This window comes from Engraulis encrasicolus, chromosome 13 (genome assembly GCF_034702125.1).
Source record: "Engraulis encrasicolus isolate BLACKSEA-1 chromosome 13, IST_EnEncr_1.0, whole genome shotgun sequence".
Classification (NCBI taxonomy): Eukaryota; Metazoa; Chordata; class Actinopteri; order Clupeiformes; family Engraulidae; genus Engraulis; species Engraulis encrasicolus.
In genome coordinates this window covers 55,333,703-55,343,253 of record NC_085869.1, presented here as the reverse complement: position 1 = coordinate 55,343,253, position 9,551 = coordinate 55,333,703, and positions in this window count along the sequence as shown.

The following is a 9,551-nucleotide window of genomic DNA, read 5'->3' as shown; positions in this document are numbered from 1 at the left end:
CATCCAAAGCAATCATCAAACAATGCTAAAACGTCGACCAAATTGTCAAATAATATTAAAAATGCCAAACATTGTGAAAACATCCCATCTGCAAGCCCACTACGCCTCATAATATGAGACATCGTGGGCTTGTTGATCAGCCATTTTCTCAATATCTATATATGAGGAATGGAGTCACACAAATGGGGGGTCCCCTGTCCAAATATGATTGCTTTGGGCGTCAAGGCCTAAAAAGTTTGAAAACGACCGTACTAGATGGCAGCCATCTTGAATGTCATGGTCAAAACAAAGTTGTATTATAAAAATTATGTCAGATTTGGAATCCTCATGGTTGACTTGTATGAAAAAGTGCCTTCATACATGATTCTAGGTCATCCAGATCAAAAGTTATTTTTTAGAGATGGCGCCGTCCACCATTTTGAATTTGGCTCTGTGGAAAAAGAGGCTAAGTCTTTTCTAAAGGATCCATAGAGGTCAAATCAAGAGGATGGTCATAGAGCCTCACATTATGACCCGACTATAATGTCCCCCAATGGGAACTAAGCCCAGCCCCCACTCAACACCCCCCTTCTCAACTCCCCAACGCCCCCTGGGGGCTGTAACGCCCCCGTTGAGGAACACTAATTTAGAGCATGGAGGTAAAGGATAGTAGATGACTGACCAAATGCATTAAATAGATGTTCTTAGATGCTCAAAATCACAAATTCTTGAACCTGCTCTTGTACACACATTTGGAATTAACTGAAACACACAGTGCCTTTCTAAATAAACAATTTGCAAATAGTAGTTCTATTGTATAGCACTCAAGTACCTCACATTTAGACAGGGGAAATAAAACTGTGATATACTGTTGACTTACATTTTGCATTAGATCCATCATCATCTTCTTCCTTCCCTTCTTCCTTGATATCATTGGTGCTTACAAAATCTTGAGCAGAACTTGTAGGTGACTCATCAATTTCAGTTTTGATGTGTTGTGGCAATTCAGGCTTCACATCCACAATTTGATTGGCATACATGTAAGAGTATAATAAATCATCAAAATCCTCTTCTTTTATCTCCTCTTTCACTGATGTCGCAGGTTTTTGTGACATTTTTGGTTCTGTTTTGGCAGAGCTAGACCTTGCAGACCACAGTCACTTTTAAGGTAAATTGTCAACTGTGTATCTAATTAAAGCCTCAACAGGTACACTTGAAAAGAGAAGGCCAGCACAGGATTCCTCAACACTAGTTTAAGTTCCAACCTGCAAGACATGGCCTACTGACAGCCTGTGGTGCTTATCATGTTCTAATAGACCCCATTCTGTGGAAACTAGCCAAGCAAAGCATTATGGGAATGCACCCCATGTGTATGGCCGCCATTCACACCTCTGATGGTGCTCTGGTTGTTGCCACATCCACCGGGGGGTTGGGTGGAGGGCTGATGGTCGTTACAGCCATCGGGGGGTTGGGTGGAGGGTTTTATAACCTTTTGCAGATGGAGACATCAATTACTTTAATTATAATCTGCTCCTGAATGTTGATGCATAGCTGCATGATGTCATGGGTAAGATATGGCCTACTGCACATTGTCACACAGGTATTAAAATTATACCTTGATTAAGGTCAGATCTGGGTAGTTGTGAAAAATAACTCGGTTGTCTGCAATATGATTGATCACGGTTATCTCATCATGTTACTTTTCATTTATTACTAGAGATGCACCGGATCCTGACGTTGGCTCAAACAATTTTTTAGACTCATTGGCTTGCTGCCAAACTGCCTGCAACGGCCGCTTCCAAAGGGCTTTCACTCCATGAAGTGATTGGGGTTGTGAAAGACTGACTGAAAAGCCTAGGCTACGTAAAAACTAGAGATGCATCAGATCCTGATTTTTAGGTAACTGCCGGATACCGGATCCACTGCTTAAGATTCTGCCGGATCCAGATCCTGTCAAAAACCCTATTATCCTGCCGTATCCGGAACCGGATCCAGATCCGGTGCATCTCTATTTATTACAATTACTTTTTCACACTGACACATGCAGGTTTGATGGCATTTTTTCTCAACAAATGAAATGATTGCAGAAAAACTGCATTTCATGAGTGTAGTGAGAAGGCCAGCACAGGATTCCTCAACATTAGTTTCAGCTCCAACCCGCAAAGACATTGTTTTGCATTCCAATATGCCACCTTGCGTCCTCCACTTGGGCTTGTGGCCTCATGTTTTGCTGATGCCCCGCCTCCGTGGAGAAAACAATTAAGTTTAGCCTCTGTCAGCCTAGCCAAAACAAATTTTGGAGGACTATTCTTCATTTACCATCCTATTTGAAAATGACTTTACAATTGAGCTTTTACGAGATATTGAAATATATTACATTACATTGCACTTAGCTGACGCTTTAATTTTATTCAAAGCAACTCACAGTTATTATTTTTCAGGGTATTGGTTACAGTCCCTGGAGCAACGTGGGGTTAGGTGCCTTGCTCAAGAGCACTTCAGCCATGGATGGAGATATAGGGAGAGGTCAGGGGGGATTCGAACCTGCAACCCCTAGATTGAAAGACCCACTCTCTAACCACTTGGCCACAGCTGCCTCATAGGGCTGTAAATAATAATCGATTTGAGTCGATGCATCGATCCTACTGAATTCATACTGATAACTGATTCAATTAATCGATTCATCTCGAGAATCGATTAAACATTATTAATCGATTAAATGATTTTTTAGACCCCATTCTGATACGCAATGCATTGTGGGAATGAATTCCATGTGTATGGCCGCCATTCACACCTCTGATGGTGCTCAGGTTGTTGCCACAGTCATCAGGGGGTTGGGTGGAGGGCTGATGGTCGATACAGCCGTTTGGGGGGGTTGGGTGGAGGGGTTAGTAGAACCTATGTATGTCTCCAGGACCGTTTACAACACTTGATGCCGTTTTATCTGGCACCCGATATAATTTTAATGTTATGCAGCTTCAGATGAAATATGGCATATTTTGTAAAGGAATCTTTGAAATTACATTTGCAGTTCAATTAAGTTTTATCCAAGGGACCCAGAGGAGGTGGGGTCTGTCTTAAATGTGGCTGCCTTCAATATAGGCCTGAAGTGGGGAAATCCTGGTTTGTTTTCATAGTACGGGCCTTGGAGGACTTTTCGGCCCTTAGAGGAATTTGAAGTGAAAAAGGTTCCCCATCCCTTTTCAAGCGGGAGGGGTGATAGTCACATAGTGGATATATGAACAGAACACAACAGGGTCAACTTCACTGAAATATAGAATTGTACTGAGAAAGTCAAGAAAGATTTCCTCTACTGTAGTTTCACTGCGATAGATGACAGAGACAGGTGACTGACTGCCCTCTGTGGTGCTTATATATATAATGGACCAAAAGCTCCCATGATTCAATGACTTTTGAGGACCATTGGAATGTAAGTTAGTCACGACGCAAAGGCTCATGGGAATTAGTCCCCTGTGTATGGACACCATTCACACATCTGATGGTGCTCAGTTGGGGCCATTGGGGGTAGCCATTGGGGGTTGGTTCTCTCTTCTCTTTGTTTTCTCCTATGGACAGAGAATCTGTAACCAATGAGAAAGGACAGTGACTGACTCAACAATCATTGTGAACTTAAAATACTGACAATTTTTGGCTCAACGTACATCTGTGAGTCTTTATTTTCTACCCTTAAAGGTGCATTGTGTAATATTTTTTGTAGTTTATTTCCAGAATTCATGTTACCCATTCACGAATGTTACCTTTTTCATGAATACTTTACCACCACCAAGTAGTATTCACTATGACTTGGAAAATTGCACTTTTCACACATGAATCTTTAAATACATGAAATCAAAACACCGTTCTGTTGGCCCTACCGTGACTGATATGGTAGGGCACACGTTTACCACTCGGCTGACCCGGGTTCGATTCCCGGTCCAGGTCGTTTGCCGGTCCTTCCCCAACTCTCTCTCCCAGCTCACTTCCTGTCTCTCCTTCACTATCCTGTCTCGCAAAAAAACAATAAAGGCTGAAAAGCCCCCAAAAATACTTCAAAATAAACCACTGTTCTGTTCTCACTGACATCCATGTGAAAGAATTGCTTCCGATGGCAACAGCAGAGTACAAGTCTTGCTATACAAGTAGTAGGCTTCATTAAGTACTTTGTTGTTTGCAATGCAATTTCCCAACTGCGCTTTTTAGAAGCATACTAACAACAAGGGGCCAGCCCTTATGAAAATAGACTATGGTAAAAAAAAAATTTCATGGTTTTTTTTAGCATAGTTCAGCATTTTTTTTACTATGGTTCTATCATGGTTTGACTTAGCCTGGTTCTCACTGACGGTGCGTGTGTATAGCTCTGGAGCCCCCTGGTGGAGAGTGGTAGTCTGGTGGTAGTTTGTGTACACAAACGCACCGTCTGTGACAACCAGGGGTGGATTTCTCGAATCCGACCAAAATTAGCCTTCGGACCAAGTAAGTACGAACGAAGTCCGACACAACAACTAACCAACAACTATGATTTCTCGAAACCCTCAGACCAACGTGGTCCGATGTAGGTACGAAGTAAGTGCGATGAAATTCCAACCAAGTAAGTTCAGACGCACGATGAAGTTTTCGGAAATGCTCGGAGTGTCTCGCCTCAGCTCGGGTGCATTTGTCGCAAAGCTGTGACGCTGTACCACACAGTGCCTGTCAAATTCAGGCTATACACAAGAGAGAGTTTATGCGTGCATCCCAATATGTGACCTTGCCTCCTCCACTTGCCTCCTCCACTTGCTTCTCGTCATGATGACATCACTGACAACAGCATTATATTTCAATATCTTGCAAAAGCTCAATTGTAAAGTCTTTTTCTCATTTGCAATTGGGATGGTGAATGAAAAACAGTCCCTCAAAAGTTGTTGTGGCGAGGCTGACAGCTGGGAAACTTTATCGTTTTCTCCACGGAGGAGGGGCCAGGAGGAGGGACGAGGAGACAAGCACAAGTGGAGGAGGCAATGACACATATTGGGATGCACCCTAAGGGTAATACGAGAGAGGAATCTCGCTACTTTTTCCGGGTGGTACTGTCCACTATGTGGCGCCATCCAGACAGCGCAGAGGAGCGCCAAGGAGCGCAGAGGCTGTTGAAATGAATGGGGTCGCATGGAGCTCAACCACGATGCTGCCATTGCTTTGGGAGAGAATTGGTATCATCGTTTCATTTTATTTTTCCAAAAGGCAGGATAGATTATCCTTTCAAACAGCAGTTAGTTTGAATGTTTAAACTTGCTGGATCTTTGTAAAATACGTCTTTATTGTCAATATGACGTCACGAGTGGCTTCACACACTGCGTTTAGATTGGTCGGCCGGCTGCATTGCTGTGATCACGACGACCGTAAAGCAATTTTGTTAGCAAGATGCTAGCGGAGCCTGACTCATAAATGCCAACGCTGTAGGAAATCAGAAGGACATAATTCCAAGGTTATTGTACATTTCATTTAAATCCACATTGGTTTCTCAGAACTTACAGTAGCCTAATATTGTCAAGTTTCAGCAGACAGCGAGCACAATTGTCAGTTAGGCTATTAGCGCCAGCCTTATGTGACGGAGGTCATCTTGCACCTGTTCACCCCCCTCGGGGATCGAACGTGCGACCTCGGCAACTACAACGGTTCGGCAATGGGAGACACAGTACTATACCGCTGGGCCAAGAGACTAGTCTCTCGGCCCAACGGCACGAGACTGTATGAGGCTATCGGAGGGAGGTTTACCAACGTTCCACGCCAACTCTGTGCTAGTTAGCCTCCGTTACACTCTCCCCCTTAAACCTCACTCCCATCCCGGGTCATACGGCACCACTGTGACGGAGGTCATCTTGCACCTGTTCACCCCCCTCGGGGATCGAACGTGCGACCTCGTCAACTACAACGGTTCGGCGATGGAAGACACAGTACGATACCGCTGGGCCAAGAGACTAGTCTCTCGGCCCAACGGCACGAGACTGTATGAGGCTATCGGAGGGAGGTTTACCAACGTTCCACGCCAACTCTGTGCTAGTTAGCCTCCGTTACACTCTCCCCCTTAAACCTCACTCCCATCCCGGGTCAGCGGCACCACTGTGACGGAGCTCATCTTGCACCTGTTCACCCCCCTCGGGGATCGAACGTGCGACCTCGTCAACTACAACGGTTCGGCAATGGGAGACACAGTACTATACCGCTGGGCCAAGAGACTAGTCTCTCGGCCCAACGGCACGAGACTGTATGAGGCTATCGGAGGGAGGTTTACCAACGTTCCACGCCAACTCTGTGCTAGTTAGCCTCCGTTACACTTATGAGCTCTGCTGTCTCGACAGCGCTCCCTAGGTGAACTGCAGGCACGGGTTTGAGGGCGAGATTCAACACTGTATGTAAACCCACTGTGCTATACATCTATCAAAATCCACAAATCTTTGTCAACACAATCATGTCCCCGACTTCACCCCTCTTCAACTGCAGTTACCAAATGTGACATTACAATCCACCATGGATTATTTTTACTTAGATTTTGCATAGCCTATAATGTTTAATATTGTAGGCTAGCCTACCACTAATATGGAAACACGGTTGGTGAGTGAGTGGTTAGAATGTCGGAATTCCATACACGTTTGCCGTTTCCTTATCGGAGGCGTGAGTTCAATCCCAGGTGGATATAGCCCTAGGCTATAGAATAACCACCCATCACATCTTTTTTCCAGAACGGCAAGCGAAGTCATTCTCACGCTCATGGACAACGCAACACTTTCAACAGGTCATGGCCAGGCAGATTGCAGTTAAATGCTGCTTGAAATGATAACTGAAATTACGCTTGAGAATGAATAAAACATATCAGAATGTTTATTTAATTTTCCAGTCTACACGCGTCTTTACGCGCAACGTAAGCGGGTGGAACTGCCATTATTGCCGTTGTACATAAAGACGCGCAGGAAGGGACCTATGGAAGGGGCCGTTAATGTCTGTAAACATGGCACATTCAAAGTCCTTCAACGTCGGAAAAGACCTGTTAACACAATCATATCCCCAAAATCCACCCCATTAAATGCAGTAACCAAATGTCGGTCTACACATCACCATCAATGAAGAGCAATGGGCGGTGAATGGTAAGCGCGAAGGCATTTTAAGTGTGACAAGATTTTGATTCCCTCAGTAAGATAGGCCTACATTAAGCGCAGGTGCCTATTCCTCTGCGCAACTGTTTATCCAACCTCTGTGTGTGTGCGTAAAGTGGCCGATCACGCGTGCTGTTGGGCGCGCTTGTGGAGCTCTGGCATCCGAGAGTCTTTGCCTCGCAACCACGCACGCAGTCACATTAAGGCCAAGTCAAATTGCTTTTCACCTGTATTTTACAAAAACACAAAACGATGGCCCAATTCACACAGATAGAGAAAGAATGACACGATGCGCTGTGTTGGTTCATGGCCATGGCGCTATTTGGAGTGTGCTCACTGCTGAAACAACATTTGATTTAACAGTAGCCTATTGGCCGGCTGCTTGTGACAGACTTGTATTACAATAGTAGAATTGAAATGAAAAGAAGAATATGAATACTATGACTTAAGACCTAGTAACGCGAAGAAGTGTCATCACGCTCGCCTCTCCGAGTGCCTTTCCATTACGCACTATTTCAACATACTAGGGCAGTTGCATAATGTCCATTTTTGAACTTGTTGTAGCCTACGATGTAGTTTGGAGTTCTTGTGGACTAAGGCATAGCCTACAATGCAAGGAATAGGCCTACAAGAAGGATCACCGCACACTGGTGCCTTTTAAAAATAATAGTGAACAGCGCATTTCGCAATGGCAACTTAGAGGCTACACGTATTTCCATGTAGCCTATGCTTGTTGGAGTTTAATCAAAATGTGCTATTGGCTTTGTTATGTGTGGAGATATGTGAGCAATTAAATAATCTGCATTCATGTGAGATGCTGCTTTTGGTGTGGGTTCAAATCCCGATGGCAATCAAACGGTTCTTTTTTTGGCGCAGCTTTGATTGATCGGAGCTTGTGAAGCACGATAGTGGAACATATAATTTCCTACTATATTTGGACAATATTTTGTCCCCTATTTGAATATTGTGTTGGTGGGGTTTTTTTCAGCCCTGTTCGTAACATGACTAGACATTTGGTGTAGTATGGGTCGGAGGCTTGTGCACTTGGTGGCAGTAATCGATCGATGTTGCTTGAACTCTGCCTGAACCCGCCCCAAACCACGAGCAAGAGTGACGTGCTTCCCAAAACAAAGGTGAACTAGCTAACCATGCTATTCGTTCCAATTCCGACAGTAGTACTAACGAACAGCCACTACTTCGTTTTGCAGGAACACCTGAGTCGTTCGCACCAACATCGGACGAACGACTAACTACATTACTTGTAAACATTGGGACTTTGTAAGTCCGAACGAAGTGTTCCAGAAACAGTTTTGTCGCACCTGGGTCGTTAGTTGCTACCTTAGTTAGCAACGAAGGTTTCGAGAATGTTAGCCCAGGCTAGGTGTATGGTTTGTACACTGTGTAAGATTTTTAGTTGTTTATTTCCAGAATGTCTAATGAACTAATGTCACCTTTTTCATGAATTCTTAGCACGACCATGCATTATGACTGGAAAAATTGCACTTGTCATACATGAAAAGGGCGATCTTCTCCATGGTCCGCCATTTTTAATTTCCAGAAATAGCCATTTTTAGCTGCAAAATAACTGTACTTGGGCCATGCCAGAAAATATTAGTTAATTACTTAGTAAACTTTCATGAAAAGATCAAATTTGACAATAGGCAACACAGTTTCAATGAGCAGCGTAGTTGCAGTAGGCCCTAGCCTACCTTTTTTGACCATTTCCTGCACAGTGTACCTTTCACTATAAAATTAACCATGGTTTTACCATGGTTTATAATGATCCATGAAATTACACTTAGCTGACTTAGCTGCCTTTACCCAACGCGCATATTGCTGACAGTCCTTGAAGCAATGTGGGGTTAGCTGCCTTGCTCAAGGGCACTTCAGCCATGGATGGAGGTGTGGGGAGAGGTAAGGGTGGAATTTGAACCTGAAACTCTGTGATCTTCAGTCCAACTCCCTAACCACGGCTGCCCGTATGGTTTTCATGTTATTTTACGGTAACCACCACCATACTCAAAAAAACCATGAAAATCATGAATAACCATGATCCATAGTTTTCATAGTAAAACAATGGTAAAACCCAAAAATCATGTATAAGCCATATTAATACTATGATTGGTTCAGAGTAGGCCTACTTAGAGTAACCATGACATACCATTGAACCATGGTTACTGCATTAAAACCATGGTTGATTTTCATAAGGGTAAGATTAGGGTTTGCTTTGGTCTGGGCACAGTTTAGCATTCTTTGTGTGTGTGTGTGCGTGTTCTTTTCACATTGCTGTAGTGAGCGAGTGTGCTAATAAACTACATGGGGAAGACAAGGCATCAAAGATGGACATGGGCGTCTCTTCTCTTCTCTGCCTTTGTGTGCAGGTGTTTGAGTGTGTGTGGTACAAAATATAGCCTTGGAAAATCTGTGTTTTAACTTTTACCC